Source organism: Scyliorhinus torazame, chromosome 5 (assembly GCF_047496885.1).
Source record: "Scyliorhinus torazame isolate Kashiwa2021f chromosome 5, sScyTor2.1, whole genome shotgun sequence".
NCBI lineage: Eukaryota > Metazoa > Chordata > Chondrichthyes > Carcharhiniformes > Scyliorhinidae > Scyliorhinus > Scyliorhinus torazame.
Window position 1 is genome coordinate 152,528,851 of NC_092711.1, and position 18,964 is coordinate 152,547,814.

At 46.8% G+C, this 18,964-nt stretch overlaps 1 long non-coding RNA gene across 1 annotated transcript; it reads left to right on the forward strand.

Moving 5' to 3' along the window:
* Positions 1-4,006: 4,006 nt before the first annotated feature.
* Positions 4,007-16,348, forward strand: LOC140422155 (uncharacterized). Its single transcript, XR_011947288.1, has 3 exons — positions 4,007-4,074; positions 8,368-8,500; positions 14,207-16,348. It is a non-coding gene; the product is annotated as an uncharacterized lncRNA (long non-coding RNA).
* The last annotated feature ends 2,616 nt before the right edge of the window (positions 16,349-18,964 follow it).

Here is an 18,964-nt window from a genome sequence, read left to right on the forward strand (position 1 = left end):
AACCCTTTGATGTCTCAGCATGTTGGATGACTCCCTGCCCACAGTTACAGCAGGTGAATGGCCTCTTTCCAGTGTGGACTCGCTGGTGTGTCAACAGGGCAGATGATTCACACAATCTCCTACCACAATCAGAGCAGGTGAATCAAGTGTGAACTTGCTGGTATCTCCGCAATGTGGATGATGTTTGAAATCTCTTTGTGCAGGGAGAGCAGCTGAACGGTCTCTCCTCAGTGTGAATGCACTGGTGTTCCATCAGTACCTGAGAGCTTTTAAACCCACTCCCATAGTCGGAGCATTTAAAGGGTCTCTCATTGGTGTGAGTGACATTGTGTTTCAGCAAGTGATGACCGAGTGAATCTTTTCCCAGTCTGAGAGGTGAACGGGCTCTCCCCGGTGTGAGCTTGCTCATGTTTCATCAGGTTGGATGAGGTTCTAAAGCTCTTTGTGCAGTGTGAATGCGCTGGTGGGACATCAGTAGCTGGGAGCTTTTGAAACCCCTCCTGCAGTCAGAGCATTTAAAGGGCCTGCTCTTGGTGTGAGTAACATAGTGGCTCAGCAGGTTGGATAATTGAGTGAATCCCTTATCACACACAGAGCAGATGAACGGCTTCTCCCCGGTGTGAACTCGCTGGTGTGCCTGCAGGTTTGATAACTGAGTGAATCCCTTATCACACATAGTGCAGGTGAATGGCCTCTCCCCGGTGTGAACTCGCTGATGTCTCTGCAGGTGGGCTAAACGAGTGAATCCCTTTTCACACTGAGAGCAGGTGAAAGGCCTCTCCCCGGTGTGAACTTGCTGGTGTCTCTGCAGGCTGGATAACTGAGTGAATTCCTTCCCACAGTCAGAGCAGGTGAAAGGCCTCTCCCCAGTGTGAACCCGTTCGTGTCTCCGCAAGTTGCCAATGTCAGTGAATCCCTTTTCACACTGAGAGCAGGGGAAAGGCCTCTCTCCAGTGTGACTGCGTTGATGCCTTTCCAGCTCGTGCGGGGCTATGAATCCCTTCCCACACTGAGAGCAGGTGAACGGCCTCTCTCCAGTGTGACTGCGTTGATGCCTTTCCAGCCCGTACATGCCTTTGAATCCCTTCCCACAGTCCTCACATTTCCATGGTTTCTCCATGGTCTGGGTGATCTTGCGTCTCACCGCGTTGGACGATCAGTTGAAGCCTCGTCCACACACTGAACACGTATACAGTCTCTCCCTGCTGTGAAGGTGTAGTATTTTTTCAGGCTGTGTCAGTGATTAAAGCTCTTTCCACAGTCAGTGCTCTGTAACAGTCTCACGTGTGTGTGTGTGTCTCAGTGCTTTTCCAGACACACGGATGTTTAACATCTCTTGAAGCAGACAGAATAGACAAACATTTCTCCTTCTAGATTCAAAGGTCGATGATATTCGGTTCCCAATAATTGAGTGACTCAGTCAGTTCTTGACGTGATATTTAGTTTGAGATATCGGCCTCAAATTCCTCTCGTTCGAACTTCCTGCAAACAGATTTTACAAAAGTAATCATTGTCAGTACAGGATAGAAACTCAGAACAGACAATTCTAATTTCCAGCGAACATTCTTTCCTCTCTCTTTCCCTGAAATGCTCTAAATCTCAATCCCACACACTCTCCCTCCATTCTCACTCTGCTGTATCTAATATTCACCCTCTCAATTCTCCTGAGGGCACTGAATCAGGCTGATTGACAGATCCAAGCTCATTGCTTCCTGTCCTGGACACAGAGGCTGCCAGACAGATATATACTCTGTTACTGGACGATAAATGTGTGTAATGTACAGACTGGATTCACTTCCTTCCCCTCCCAATTCTTATGAAGGTGCTGATTGATGCTGATCAACAAATCTAAACTCACTACAACCCGTACAAGAGTAGAGACTCTCCATCTAAGTATATTTACTGATTAGAGATGGGGTGATTCTGAGGAAGAATTTTATTTAGTCATGGAGTGGTCATGAGCAGGAACCCACTGCCCACAAGGGTTGTGGAAGTCGAGATGATCAATAATACAAAATAAAATATGAAGAAAATAAACTTGCAGATGAACAGGGATATCGAGGGGGAATGGGACTGACTGGATTACTGTACAGAGAGTCAGCATTGACTCGAGTTCCCAAATGGATTCTGTCAGTGCTGCAATGACTGTATGACTGGAAATATATAATGTAGGTACATTATTATATTACAAAACTAGAACTAATAATACATGTATTTTATCACAGAACCATCAATAATAGATCTAATATATTCCATATAACACTAGATAGATCTCTGTCTGATATGAAATGTTAAAAATTCATATACGGGATGTGAGTCGCAGTTCAGCCAGCAGTTATTGCCCATCCCTAGTTGCCCTTCAGAAGGTGGTGATGAGTTGCCTTCTTGAACCGCTGCAGTCCTTGAGTTGTAGGTACATCCCCTGTGCTTCAGGGAAGGAGTTCCAGGATGTCGTCGCAGCAACAATGAAGGAAGGGCAATATATTTCCACGTCCGTCTGGTGAGTGACTTGGAGGTGAACCTCCAGGTGGTGGGGTTCCCAGGTATCTGCTGCTCTTGTCCTTCTAGATAGTAGTGGTCGTGGGTTTGGAAGGTGCTGTCTGAGGAACCTTGGTGAGTTACTGCATTGCACTGCAGTCAAGCAGGCTGCTTTGTTCTGGTTGGAGTAGAGCAGCATCTTGAGTGTTGTTGGAGCTGCACTCAACCAGGCAAGTGGTAATTATCCTATTACACGCCTGACTTGTGCCTTGTGTATGGTGGACAGGCTTTAGGGGTCAGGAGGTGCGTTACTCGCTGTAGTCTTTGGCCTGCCCTGGTGACCACCATATTAATATGGCTAGTCCAGTTCAGTTTCTGATCAATAGTAACCCTCAGGATGTTGGTTGTGGAGGATTCAGCGATACTAATGCCACTAAACGTCAAGGGGCGGTGGTTAGATCCTCCTTCGTAGATGGTCATTGCCTGACACTTGCGTAGCACAAATGTAACTTCCACTTATCAGCCCACATCTGGATACTGTCCAGGTCATGATGCATTTGGACATGGACTGCTTCATTATCTGAGGAGACAAGAATGGTGCTGAACATTGTGCAGTCATCCACAAACATCCCCACTTCTCACCTTATCGTGAAAGGGAGGTCATTGATGAAGCAGTGAAAGATGGTTGGGCCAAGGAGTGCACCCTGAGGAACTCCTGGAGCTGAGATGATTCACCTCAAATCACCACAACCATCTTCCCTTGTGCCAGGTATGACTCCAACCAGCGGAGAGTTTTCCCCGATTCCCATTGACTGCAGTTTAGCTGGGGATCCTTGATGCCATACTCGGTCAAATGCTGCCTTGATACCAAGGGCAGTCACTCTCACCTCAACTCTGGCATTCAGCTCTTTTGTCCATGTTTGAACCAAGGCTGTAATGAGGTCAGGCGCTGAGTGACCTTGGTTGGACCCAAACTGAGCATCCATGAGCAAGTTTTGCTGAGTAAGTAACACTTGATAGCGCTGTTAATGAGTCCTTTCATTACTTTGCTGATGGTGGAGAGTATTCCAACAGGGAAGTAATTGGTTGGGTTTGATTTGTCCTGTTTACTGTTCCCTTTCATGTCAGCCATCTCCTGGGGAAACTAGCCCTTTAAATGTGAACATTAGGAAAGAGACCATCATTTTAGCCAGACAAATAAATGTGTCAAGCTGAGGGTGCAAAGGCTGTCGCAAAGGCTGTCAATGTCTTTCTGACAGAGAGAGACCTGGGCCAACCTTTCCAGAGTCTGCACCCTCCCTGGGTTAATTTTCTTTCCCTTTAGTTGCTGCAAGTCACCAGTTGAAGGTCAGAATGAGACAATAAATGGAAAGAGGGAGAAAATAAAGTGTTTTACTCACAGATGTTGGAGACAGAAGGAAGGTTCAGTCTGTGTGCAGCTCAAGCTCATTCAGAGTTGGAGGAACAACAGCTTTGCTCTGCAGAAATCTCCATGTCCAGCTTCCGCATTGAGGCAATGGGGGAGCACTGATTGGTGGAAGAGCAGAGTCCTTCCGGTCCTCCAATCTTCCTATTGGTCAACACCTCAGCAGGAAGGTCAGCGGAAGTGATCTCGCCTGCACATGCGCAGATTCCCTTTCCCTTAGACATGCGCAGTCCCGGGTCAGGGGATGGGGAGACCACCGACGGCCGGAACTGTCAGCCGGTTGCCTGGGAACCTTGTCCCGAGGATATGTGGGGGATGGGGAACAATGGATGGGGCGGGGCTCCCGCGTCTGCGCGCTGGCAAGTGACGTCACCGCAGAGCGGACTCATCCCTATTGGTTGATTTAGAGGACAAGTTCGTTTGGGATGTCACAATGTGGAGTTTGGACAATAAGTTTCAGACTAAAACTTCCTCCTCTAGGCAACATCTGGGAGGAAATTAATGTCTCCCCCTTTCATAAGTTCATAAGATAAAGGAGCAGAATGAGGCCATTTGGCCCATCGAGTATAACCCTTCAACCCGATTAAAAATCTGTCTAACTAAATGTACTCACTGTCCCAGCTCCACTGCACTCTGGGGTAGTGAATTCCACAGATTCACAGCCCTTTGGGAGAAGCAGCTTCTCCTCAACTCTTTAGAATTTGCTACCTCTTTTTTAAAATAATCTTCATTGTCACAAGTAGGCTTACATTAACATTGCAATGAAGTTACTCTGAAAAGCCCCTGCGCTCCACATTTTGGCTCCTGTTCGGGCACACAGGGAGAATTCAGAATGTCCAAATTATCTAACAGCCCGTCTTTCGGGGCTTGTGGGAGGAAACTGAAGCACCCGGTGGAATCATAGAATTTACAGTGCAGGCGGAGGGCATTCAGCCCATCGAGTCTGCACCAACCCCTGGAAAGAGCACCCCACCCCAGCCCATGCCTCCACCCCATCCCCGTAAGCCAGTAAACCCACCTAACCTTTTTGGATACTAAGGGCAATTTATCATGGCCAATCTACCTTTTATCATGGCCAATCCATATAACCTGCACATCTTTGGACTGTGGGAGGAAACCAGGGAACCCGTACAAAACCTATAAAGACACGGGGAGAACATACAGACTCAACACAGCCAGTGACCCAAGCCGGAACCGAACCTGGGACCCTGGAGATGTGAAGCAACTGTGCTCACCACTGTGCTACCATGCTGCCCATCTTATCCTAAGACTATTACCTCTCGTTCTAGAATGCCTGAAAGACGTGCTGTTAGGTGAATTGAACATTCTGAATTCTCCTTCTGTGTACCCTAACAGGCGCCAGAATGTGGCGACACGGGGAGTTTCACAGTAACTTCATTGCCGTGTGTTTTTTTAAATTTAAAGTACGCAATTCATTTTTTCCAATTCAGGGGTAATTTAGCATGACAAATCCACCTAGGCTGCACATCTTTGGGTTGTGGGGGCGAAACCCACGCAAAAACAGGGAGAATGTGCAAACTCCGCATGGACAGTGACCCAGATCCGGGATCGAACCTGGTACCTCGGCGCCATGAGGCGACAGTGCTAACCACTGCGCCACCGTGCTGCCCCATTGCGGTGTTAATGTAAGCCTACTTGTGACAAAAATAAAGATTATTATTATTATTATTAAGTAGGAGTAGCCTCTCCAAGGCAGCCTTCAGGACGCGCGACAATGCAGAATCGCCAAGCAGAAACTTATAGCCAAGTTCCACACATAGGTACGGCCTTGGATTCATGTCACATTACATTCAGCCCCCCCTCCGCCCCCCCCCCCCCCCCAACCATCTGGCCTGGGCTTGCAAAATTCTGGCTTGAGACAATTTGCACCCCTTTAACCTGTGATTATCCCTCTCTCCAGTCACTCCGTCTGGACCTGTAAATACTTAATTACCTGCAAAGACTCGCATTCAAAAGTATTGTCTTGTATCATTGACTTTCTCTATGTATATGTTTCTGGAACCCACCTCTTCATTCACCTGAGGAAGGAGTTGTGCTCCGAAAGCTAGTGATTTGAAACAAACCTGTTGGACTTTAACCTGTAAGACTGTGGGCTTGTCAGCTGTACAGTGAAACCAGGCATCCAACAGCCACAGAGTCCTCTAATATTGGACACTGGGTTATCCCTGTTCTGTAAAAAACAGACCTATCTGATACTGGGGGTGATATAGTTAACCTGACCCTTAATTCATTCAATTCCAAAAGTGAATAACATTGATTCAAGTATAGTGATTACTCTGTTAATCTGTCAACAAAGTGGTGTCAGTTCATGCAGATCGCAGTCTCAACTCAATTTCATTACTTATTTTTGTTACTGACTAGTATAGTGTCCAATCTAAAAGGATGGTAGCACAGTGGTTAGCACAGTTGCTTCTCAGCTCCAGGGTCCCAGGTTCAATTCCCGGCTTGGGTCACTCTCTGTGAGGAGTCTGCACTTTCTCCCCGTGTCTGCGTGGGTTTCCACCGGGTACTCCGGTTTCCTCCCACAGTCCAAAGATGTGCAGGTTAGGTGGATTGGTCATGATAAATTGCCCTTAGTGTCCAAAAAAGATTAGCTGGGGTTACGGGAGTAGGGTGGAGGGCTTAAGTAGGGTGCTCTTTCCAAGAGCCGGTGTAGACTCGATGGGCCAAATGGCCTCCTTCTGCACTGTAAATTCCATGATTCCTCTATGACACAGCTCCGAATAGGGATGTTTGGTTTGTGTTTCCTGTCTGCAAAACCTCTCTGCTCATCGCCTGGTAAAGGTGATTACAAAGGACATCGCTGTAAGTAAAGGGTAGAAATCCAGAACTGACAATTCCAGTCATCAGAGACCATACTTTTCCCTCTCAAACTATAAATCACTGTTCCCCACACACTCCCTATTGATTATAGATCGAATACATCCTCCTATCACATTACCATGGGCACCTCACCAGTAGAGAGACAGGAAGGTGCTGGAGGATGGACTGGAAATAGGGCTCTACCAATCAGGGCACAAGGTATGGGACAATGTGTGTGTGTGTGTGTGGCGGGGGTGGGGGTGGGGGGGGGGGGGGGGGGGGGCTTTGGTATCGTGACCCACAGGGTTCAGTTCTCATGTCCAAAGCAGGGAGTCATGGTACAGAGGAACCAAAGAGAAACAATTTGGATCCTGAACATTGTGAACACCCTTTACTCTGGTTGTCTTTGATCCTCAAGTCATTTTGTCTTTCTCACCTTGTTTGTTTCATTAATTAACATTTGTTATAAAAATGTTGATTTTTGAGACTTTTCATGATTAGATTGATGCACTTTCGGGAAAGTGGGTGAGAGGGGTTGACAGGCTCTTTTTAAAAATAAATTTAGAGTACCGAATTATGTTTTATCCAATTAAGGGGCAATTTAGCAGAGCCAATCCACCTACCCTGCACATCTTTGGGTTGTGGGGGTGAGACCCATGCAGACACGGGGAGAATGTGCAAACTCCACACAGACAGTGACCTGGGGCTGAGATCGAATCCGGGTCCTCAGCGCCATGAGGCAGCAGTGCTAACCACTGCATTACCATGCCGTCCCTGACAGACTCTTTTAACAGAAAGTGAGTCCCTCCAAGGTAATTGGTAAAGGAGCCTGAGGGACAGATGAGATTATATTTTTGACACAGCGATGTTAGACAATGGGCTTCCGGGAGTCAATACAGCCTTTATCCACCTTTCCCAAATTCGGGAATGATTCACAGTGATAACCCTTATTGGTGACAGCGGTTAGATTTTATTCAGTGGAAACAAGAGCTCACACATGCTAATGTCTGAGCAGTAGTGTGAAAGTGTACAAACTCAGCAATAGCATGATGGGAAAAATAGCCAACTTATGTAACCATGTATAAGAAAGCTGTGTCAGCTATTACCAAGATCAGACCCTGACAAACTAGACAAAGCTAAGAATCCACAGAATCGTATCATACAAGGCCAGAAGAGGGAAAATAGTGCCTGACCTTAGTAAAACCTGATAACAAAGTCACGATCTAGGAATGTCCTAATAACACAACCTCCTCATGACCGAGGACCATCTGCGTCAAGGTATCATGAGTGCAGAGGTGAAAGCAAAATAGGACCACGTCTTAAACCCTCTAAAGACAAAATACTGCGAATAAGCCAAGTCAGGGTCTTTCCATGACAACATGTTTGTTCAGAAGTTATGACTGTATTGATTCCTTACTACTGATTACATTTTTGAACAAGGTCTGTTTTTGTAAAATGATACTGCTTTTGTATAAATATTGAACGTTTTCTCCATGTCTTTGCGAGCTTGAGGAAGAATCAGCAGTTTTGCCTTAACTGCTCTCTCACTTCAAACTGTAGCCATACTGCATGCAGACTTTGGTCAATAAAGACTAAGTTATTTTTAAGAAAACAGAGTTGTAAAGTTGTTTTCTCCACAGTCTCGAAGTAGGAAAGATTTCCAATTCAACATTGGCGCTGCGAGCCCTCACCAATACCCTGCGTGACTTCCGTGGGGGACCTAACAAGTGATCGAGCAGCGACCCGGAGAGCGGAGACGGACGGCGCAACAAGGTAAGCTTTAACCTTGGTCTCTCTCTCTCTCTCGGATCGGTGCTGTGACCCCTCGTCCCTGACGGAGAACGCTGACAGGTGACGGTGTTCGAATCTAAATTTGACTGTGAGTAAAGTTCTTAGGGTCTGGGACCCGGTTGTCGTTCGTAGCCTAAGGTCAAGGACCCCCTGCTCTTGTTTTTCCCCCCCCAGGACAGGGATACAGAGGCTTGGCTAGGGTCAGGGACCAGATTTTGATTTTTGACTTTTAAATTTGCAAGGCAGTTTTTCCCCATTTTTTTTCTCTTTTAATTTTTTTTCCACTCCTTAAAAGTCATGGGCCAGAGCCTGGACAAAACGGAGGACAATTCTCCCTTGCTTTTTATGTGCACTACGTTCCCTGATCAGGAGCGCAATTTACGTCTCTTGTCTTCAGCTTTAAATAAGAAATTCGGAACTGAAGTTTGGCCACTAGGTGGTACCTGGAATTTAGAAAACTGCACCGCTGCAGAGACAGTCATTTGGTCTCGGAATGCCGGAGCCAAATGGAAGAAATTAATCACCAAATGGCAAAAAGAATCAGACAGATGACACAAACTGTCCTTATTAATGAGTTGGAGGGACAATGCCCGTAGGAGAGGGATTGCTGATTATATAGACGGAGAAACCAAAGACTGGGAAACGTTGAAATTCGAATGTGGACTATGGGACAGGAAAGATCCTAAGAAACAAGGGGTGGATAATACTGCATCGGGTGATAAGCAGGAGGATCCTCCCACTACCTCTGGCATGCCGTTGTTTCCCTATTCGGTTGATACAGAGGAGGAGGAGGAGGAGGAATTAAACCCCACGATGCCCCTATATCCGCCTCTTCCCACCTCCACGGTGCGGCAGCCCCGTTCTCACCCTCCCCCTTGTAACAACCTTGCTGCCGATAATCTCCCTGCTGCTATTTCTCCCGTTGCAACACGCACTCGCTCAAAAGCACCAACCCCCTTCCTCGATCAGCCCGTCACCTCTGTTAGTCAGGCTTTCCAAGAATTAACTATCCGCACAGCACCGGTAGAGGAGCCTTTTCCACCACCGCCTCCCCCTGCAAATTTTCCAATCCGACATCTCGTTAACCCTCGAGCGACTGATGATGACGACCAATTTATTGAGACATGGTAGACTTTTAAACCTCAGGATCTCTGTTTGATCATGGCTCACTGTCCGTCACATAAGACGGACCCAGAGGGCTTTACTGAATATCTGAGGAGAACTGCGACCGTGTATGGTGCTACCCCTAGGGATCAGTATTCCCTTATATTTTCGTCCCTTCCCCCAGATTTAGGTGAGAAATGGAAACGGGGATTATGGGACCACATGGGATGCGTTTAAGACCAACAATCCATCAGATGAGGCGCAACTCACTTTAATGTTCCCAGCACTTAAGCGTGCTCTCCGTAAACCTGTAGATATCTCCAAAATTCTTGATTGTACACCCACTCCTAAGGAGGAGGGTCCTGAATTTTTTGACCGCTTTTGTGGAATTTACACTCTTTATTCTGGTGATGAGACTTTTAATGCGGGCTTGAAATCTCCCCAGTTCAATGCGCTGCTTATGCAGGTCGTGCCTGACCGCACAGCGACCAGTATTAAAACTAATAATATGGATTGGTCCGATAGCTCCAAATCCCACATGCGACGTGCTATCTCTTATTACTGGAGCAATGGCCGTGACCGCAAAGCTTTCAGAAGGGGCCCTCCTACACCCAAAATAAAGTCGGAGTTTGTCCAGCGACCCCCTCGCAAGAACCCCCCACCATATGAACGTCACCATGGCCGTCCCCGGCCTTGTCCTCCAACCCGAGACAGTGTCAATTGCTTTAATTGCAGACGGACGGGTCACTACGCTAGGGATTGCCCTGCTCCACGCAGAGACAGGGCACCCCCTCCACGGCGTTATGCTCCCTTCACTGACTCCCACCCCTATTGACTGGCCCGCTCTAATTTCCCGGTTCTCTCTGGCGACCACTCTGAGGAACCCACAGCTACAATTCACATTGAGGGTATTCCCGTCCCCTTCCTCATTGATACAGGGGCAACTGCTTCTACATTGAATTTGACGTTAGTTAAACAATATTGTTTTCCTCTCTCAGACGATTATGTGGAACTTTCTGGTTTTATGGGTGAGGGGTCTATATACCAACTCACGAAACCCCTTCTGGTTCAATTTAATGACCGTCAATGTTGTATTCCCTTCACTGTCACGCGTACCCTCGGTGTTAATCTTGCTGGCCGTGATCTGTTATGTCCCTTACAAGTTGAGTTTGTTTGCCTTGATGACGGCGTCACGATCTCCACGGCTCCACAAGTCCAGCCTCGAAATTTACCCCTTTTTTTCACTCCCGAATGGTGGTCCGTTGATTTTGATCCCTCCAATTTTTCGCCTCCCTTGCATGTTCCTCATCCACACGTGACTCTTTGCTATGACCACACGGGGTGCTCGCCCGATTTGGAGACCGTATACCAGGACTCCCTCGGGTCCACTGTGGCGGTTACTTTCATCGCTCATGCTGAGGGAAAAGAGGGCTCTGCATTTCTTGTTGAAGTGCCCCTCGTATTCTGGAATCAGTCTGGACTAGTGGCACCTCACGTTACCCTCACTGTCAATGCAGGCTACAGTGCCAGGTCACTGGGCTTTCTGGTTGCTACCCTCCAAGGAAAATGTGATCCTTTTTATACTGGACGATAGACCTTCCCTGAAGGCACGTTACAGTATTTTTCACAGCCCTTTTGTGTTGATGGTACATTGAACCACCATCGGACCAACCGTTCCCCGTCCCCAGAGATTCCTGCAGACTTATGGGCTGCGTCCAAACACGAAGTTGGTCTTACCAATGTGCCTCCAGTTCTCATTAAGGTTAAGTCCGGTGTGCCCCTGTCCTCCACTTCTCAGTACCCTATTCGCCCTGACGCTGAGGAGGGAATCTCCAGCATGATACAGTCCTCCCTTCAACAGGGAATTTTGGTTCCGTGCCAATCGCCCTGTAACACCCCTATTCTTCCCATTCCTAAGGTTGGGCGGCCGTCTGAATGGCGTTTGGTCCAGGACCTCCGCCGTATCAATCAGATCGTTGTACCCTTGCATCTCCTGGTCCCTAACCCGGCTACAACCCTCAGTAATATCCCGCCTGAGGCAGCTGTCTTTACCCTTGTGGAATTACAACACGCATTTTTTGCGATACCCCTTGCGGCTGAATCCCAGTATTTGTTTGCCTTCACATTCAAAGGGCACCAGTACACTTGGACTAGGCTACCGCAAGGTTTCATTCATTCACCGACACTCTTCTCACAGGCACTGCACTCCCAATTAGCTACTTTGACACCCCCGGGGGGATCTACTATTATACAGTATGTCGATGACTTACTCCTTGCTAGCCCTGACTTTGCTTCTAACGAGAGCGACTCCATTTATCTGCTCACCCGTCTCCATTCCTGGGGATATGTAATACCGCCTAATAAAGTACACAAAGGACAGAGGCAGGTTAAATTTCTGGGTGCTCTGATAAGTGCTACTGAACGTTCCCTTACGCAGGATCGTATTACTCCCATTTTGCAAACCACACTTCCTACCTCACCAAAGCAGATGAGAGCCTTTTTAGGTTTAGTGAACTTTTGCAAACAATGGATTCCGAATGTTACTGCTCATACCAAGGAGCTTACTCCTTATTCCTCCCAGAATTCACCCCTTAAGTTTGAACTACCCGATTTAGCACAGCAATCTTTTGTTACTCTCAAGAACGCGCTGGCTTCCGCCCCGGCTCTAGGATGACCTCTTTATGACAGGCCCTTCCAGTTGTATGTTAATATCCTTGACCTATGTGCCACGGGTGTCTTGACACAGGAACATGGTGACCAACGTCGTCCAGTTGCCTATTATTCTACTAAATTGGATCCGGTAGCTTGAGGTTTGCCCCCCCTGCACTCAAATTCTCACTGCTGTACATGTGTTAGCTCAGACAGCCTCTAATTTGACCCTTCATCAGCCCGTGCATGTGTATACCTCACACTCTGTTGTGGCTCTCCTTACATCTCAGCAGACCCAGCATCTGACACAGGCCCACTTGAGCCGATATGAGGTCTCACTATTACAGAACCCATATCTGTCTTTCCATTACTGTTCCACTTTAAATCCCGCAGCATTCCTCGAACATCCCCCTGACGTACTTGTTGATCCACCACATGATTGTTTGCTTAGGAATCATTTCCTTACCGCACCTCGTACCCGATTTAACTGACCACCCTCTTGATAACCCTGATCTCACTTTTTATGTTGATGGCAGTTCTTCTATTTCCCAAATGGGTGTCCCGCAATCGGGGTATGCCATTGTTACAGACACTGACATTCTGGAAGCAGCTGCTTTCCAGATTCCAGTCTCGGCACAGAAAGCTGAGCTATTCGCCCTTACTAGAGCTTGTGTTCTGGCCAAAGACCAAAGTGCGAATGTGTACACAGACTCTAGGTACGCTTTTGGTGTCACCCACTATTTTGGCCGCCTCTGGCAGCAACGTGGATTCCTTACCTCTGCAGGCTCTCCCATTCTAAATGCTCTTTGGGTTAAAAATCTCCTCGTTGCTATTCAACTTCCTCGTCAATTGGCTATCATTAAATGTGCTGCGCACACTTCCGGGGACACTCCTGTGCAATTAGGAAATGCCCGTGCGGATTCAGCCGCTAAGGCAGCGTCTGCATCAGCCTCTATGATTGTTCCCGCAGGTGGTACACAGGCTTTAAATCAGCTACCTATTCTAGCAACAAAGGGCATGCCAGAGTTAGCTGAAATTCAAAGGTTACAGAGGGACGCCTCTGATTCTGAGCGCACACTATGGAAGTCAATGGGGTGTTCGCACTCGTTGACACAAAACCTCTGGCTTACCCCAGTAGGTCAAGTTTGTGTTCCAGATTCGTTATTGCCGATACTTATTGATTATTTGCATTCTTGTACCCATCTTGGCAAGGAGGGAATGGTACAGCTACTTTTGAAAACTTGGTGGCACCCAGATCTGAATACAGCAGCACAAATGCGGCTGGATCGATGTCTTATTTGCATGAAAAATAATAAGGGTAAAGGCATTAAATGCCCTCCCGGAACAACCCCCTTGCCAGATGGTCCTTTTGCCTGCATACAGCTGGATTTTATTGAATTACCTAAAGTACAATGCTATAAATATTGTTTAGTGATCATTGATGTATTTAGTAAATGGATTGAAGCCTTCCCCACCACCAACTGTACTGCACATACGGTGGTAAAATTACTATTGACAGAAATTATTCCCCGATTTGGGATTCCCAGAATGCTGAGCTCAGACAATGGAACACATTTTGTGGCTCGAATCAATTCTGAATTGTGCAAAGCACTCAAAATTAAACAACAACTGCACTGCGCGTATCATCCACAGGCAGCAGGAATTGTAGAAAGAGCAAATGGGACCTTAAAAGAAAAATTATCTAAATTGACCGAAGAAACTGGATTAAATTGGCTAAAGATATTGCCTTTGGCACTGTTTCACATGAGGGTTACTCCACATTGGCGGTCTGGACTGTCAGCTGCAGAGATAGTCTACGGTCGGCCAATGAGGACTCCCTGGGATGCCCATGAAGAACCCCTAGAGGGAATAGACCTCCACGTTATGGGAGATAAAATGCAGAGTTATTTGAAGCAATTAACATTTTCTTTGAAGTTTCTCCACTCGCAGGTAAAACAGGCCCATCTCTCAGCAACAGCCGGAACAAAGATCCCTCGATATCCAGTAGTCAAACCAGGAGACTACGTGCTGATAAAGAATTGGGACAGAGAGAAGTTAGGGCAACGCTGGAGCGGCCCTTTTCAAGTATTGCTGACTACACCGACTGCCGTTAAACTCGAAGGACGTTCGAGTTGGGTACACCTATCGGATTGTAAGAAGATTGGTTCCAGCCCCAACGAGGACGCAGAATGAGGATCTTCATTATCACATTTGGACTAATTGGTCTTAATGGCCATTCGACAGTAGGCGAACAAACTGACTAAGAGCTGCGTGCTAATAGCTTTCTATATATGTCATATATTTATGCTGACAGATTGAATGTAAGTAACTGTTGGGTTAGTACCCGTATCCCCATCCATTCCAAGGAGGGGCTACCTCTCCAATCACTCCCATTCCACTTAGCAGAAACAGTTGAGTAGATACTGCGTCAAAACCGAACACAGGGGTTCGGTGGAGATATGAAAATTTGGAGATCGGCTGGCTATGGGATGACTAGATTTTTAGCCTGGTATCAACCTGGATATCCCCATGTTTCGAATCCCCCTGCCCTTACCATCCCATCGAGCACTGCGCAAGGATCCCTATGTTTTAGTAAATCAGGAGAAGGACCATCAATGGGGCAGAGTAGGTGTAACCTTACAACCGAATGGCAGGGACCGATACCAAACCCTCCAACAAGGGTATCTTTGTTCTTGATTGGTCCAGGGTGTGGAATAAAACATCAAATAGCTCATAGACACATAATTCCCAGGTACCCTGGATGACAATGGCTGAGAATTTTACGGCCTATAACGGGACCTATTTCATATGTGGCACTAAAGCATACTCCTGGCTTCCCAGAAATTGGACAGGGTCCTGTTATCTAGGATATGTCGTACCCTGCATGCACCACCTACTCTCCCTTAAACAACACTCCTCACGAATCAGGAGGACCATTAGTAAAACCGAGGAGTTCTTTATGATCGCCTTTCCACAATACGGAACAGGCAAGGCAGCAAACGAACTGATCCTTATGGCCTCGGCATTGGAACAACTGTCAAACATAACAGCAGCAGAATCCAGGGCAACCAGACGGGCACTAGCCGAGGTCTCGGCTGAGCTGGTGGCTGTCCGGACTGTGGCATTACAAAATCAAATGGCTCTGGATTATCTGTTAGCCTCGCAGGGAGGAACGTGTGCCATTATAGGTCAGGAATGCTGTACTTATATCCCAGATGCCTCTGAAAATATTACCAACCTAGCTGACCAAATAAGAAGACAGGCGGATCAACTTCAAGAAATTGGTCAAGAATTTCACAATTATAACCCACCAGGTTGGTTAGGTTGGCTGGGACACGGATTGTTCGATTCGATCTTTAAGGCCTTCATATTATTACTATTATTACTATTAGCAATAGGATTGCTTGGATGCTTGTGTCAATGTATTTACACCCGTCTCCTGAATATCCCTATTTGAACAAATTGAGTGGTTGTCCTGATGGGACAACAGGAGGGAATGTGAAAGTGTACAAACTCAGCAATAGCATGATGGGAAAAATAGCCAACTTATGTAACCAAGTGTAAGACAGCCGTGTCAGCTAAGTGCCAAGTTCAGACCCTGACAAACTAGACAAAGCTAAGAATCCACAAAATCGTATCATACAAGGCCAGAAGAGGGGAAATAGTGCCTGACCTTAGTAAAACCTGATAACAAAGCCACGATCCAGGAATGTTCCAATAACACAACCTCCTCATGACCTAGGTCCATCTGCGTCAAGGCATCATGAGGGCAGAGGTGAAAAACAAAATAGGACCACGTCTTAAATTCTCTAAAGACAAAATACTGCAAATAAGCCGAGTCAGGGTCTTTCCATGACAACATGTTTGATCAGAAGTTATGACTGTATTGACATTTTTGAACAAGGTCTGTTTTTGTAAAATGATACAGCTTTTGTATAAATATTGAACGTTTTCTCCATGTCTTTGCGAGCTTGAGAAAGAATGAGCAGGTTTACCTTAACAGCTCTCTCTCTCTCTAACCTGTAGCCATCTGCATGCAGACTTTGGTCAATAAAGATGAAGTTAGTTTTATCGAAACCAAGGTGTAAAGTTGTTTTTTTCACAGTCTTGAAGTAGGAAAAATTTTAAAAGACGACAGTCAGCATGGATTTATGAAAGGGAAAATCATGCTTGACAAATCGACTGGAATTCAGCAAAATGAGGGAGATGTTGATGCGGAGCTGGGTTCGATTCCCGGGCAGGGCATGATGGTTTATTGTTGTCCAGCAAACTGTTCAACAAAGCTGAATCGCAGTTTCACAGAAAAGAGCTGTGCCAGAATCAGTTAAGTGAGATTTGTTGTTTCACATCAGAGCTTAAAAAGTCCAAGTGCAGCAGGTCGAGAACAAGTACAGATGCTGGAAGAGACGGAGAGATGTTGATGTCAGCCAAAATTTGGGTGGTAATGGGCCAGATGTTATTGCTCACCAGACACAAGTATCTCCCAGATCTGGGTGCAAATCTCGGGCGTGGCATCAGGAAAATTTCTCACTCAAATTATTCAGTGCATTGAGGTCTCAGGAGCTGAATACAATGAAAGAAGCATAAGTCATTTAGGGATTATGTAAATGCTGCGCGGAGGTTAAGTGAGCGGGGTATAATCTACCTGCATGTTTCTGAGCCTGTGCTCGGTGTATTGGGAGGTTTGCTCCTGGTTGGACTGTCCCCGGGATGGGCAGTAACCCGCTAATTGAAGCTGCAGTCCCCGCGTTCTGCTGGCAGCGAGTGAATGGAGAGTTTGGGTAAAATCCTGCTGCTTGTCCCTCTCTCACCCACTGTGGAGCCGGGGAAGAAAGAATCTCATTCAAAACTTGTGGAAGTGTAAATGTCACAAGGCTGTTATTTGAGTTATTTGGAATGAGTTATTTGGAATTACTAATGAATGTCCGCCGGATAAGTTTCACAGCAGCCACAGTGATAAGGTATGTGAGTTTTGGAAATTGGAAGTTACACATGAGCAGCTTTTGGGACTATTTCACCTCACTGTCGATTTCATGTTACAGCGAACAACAATCGGTGTTGTGATTGGCTGAAGATGTCACTTATATTCATTTTAAACATGTAATTTTGTATACTTCTAATGAAAACTCGGAAACCAAAACAAAAGGTGAATGATATACTGTAAACCAGGGTTAAAATTTTCCGTGTCAGTTTCTCTGGTGGTCTAGTGGTTAGGAGTCGGCGCTTTTACCGCCGCGGGTTCGATTCCCGGTCAGGGAATGATGAATTATTGTTGTCCAGCAAAATGTTCAATGAAGCTGAATCGCAGTTTCACAGAAAAGAGCTGTGCCAGAATCAGTTCAGTGACATTTGTTGTTTCACATCAGAGCTGAAAAAGTCACAAGTGCAGCAGGTGGAGAACAAAGACAGGGGCAGGAAGAAACGGACAGTGATTGGCTGCAAAGTGAGAGAGATTATGAAGCAAGCGAAAATTTGAGTGGTATTGGGCCAGATTTTGATGCTCACACAGACACAATAATCCCCCCCCCACCCCCACCCCCCCCACCCCCCACCCACCCCACCCCACCCCACCCCACCCCCCCACCCCCCCCACCCCACCCCACCAACCCCCCCCACCCCACCGCACCCCCCCACCCCCCACCAACCCCCACCCCCCCACCCCCCCCACCCCACCCCACCCACCCCCACCCACCCCCCCCACCCCCCCACCACCCCCCACCACCCCCCATCCCCCACCCCACCCCACCCCCCACACGATCAGGGGCCGAATCTCGGGCGTGATGACAAGAAAACTTCGAACTCAAATTATTCAGTCCATTGAGGTCACAGGAGCTGAATACAACAGAAGACGCTCAAAGGAAATGATACTCACTGAGGGATTGTGTAAATGCTGCTCGGAGGTTAAGTGAGCGGGGTATAATCTGCCTGCATGTTTCTGAGCCTGTGCTCGGTGTATTGGGAGCTTTGCTCCTGGTTACAGTGCCCCCGGGATGGGCAGTTAGCCGCTGATTGAAGCTGCAGTCCCCGCGTTCTGCTGGCAGCGGGTGAATGGAGAATTAGGGTAAAATCCTGCTGCTTGTCCCTCTCTCGCCCACTGTGGAGCCGGGGAAGAGAGAAACACATTCCAAACTTGTAAAAGTGTAAATGTCACAAGGCTGTGAGATGACGTGTTGTGTTAATGTTTAACAACAAATCGGAACGAGGAAGCTTTGCCTCATAATTACAGATGAGTAAGTTTTAATGTTCCTGCCCTGTCTGAAACAGGGGAGTTTGTTTATGTTCAGCAAACGTGATAGTTTCACTTCAGAAAAAGATCAACATAAACTGGAAACTTCAAATTTTGATCAAAACATAATTGCGACAAAAAATGTTTTTAACAATTGAAATGAGTTATTTATATTTACTGATGAATGTCTGCCGGATGTTGCGTTGTAAGTTTCACAGGAGCCACAGTGATCAAGCTGGTGGGTTTTGGAAATTGGAAGTTACACATCCAATGTAGCTTGTTGGGCTATTTCACCTCACTGTCGATTTCATGTTCCAGCGAACAACAATTGCTGTTGTGATTAGCTAAAGATGTCACTTCTGTTCATTCTAAATATGTAATTCTGTATATTTCTAATTAAAACTGGGAAATAAGAATGAAAGGCGAATGATATACTGTCAGACGGGTTAAAACCCTGTTTGACAGTT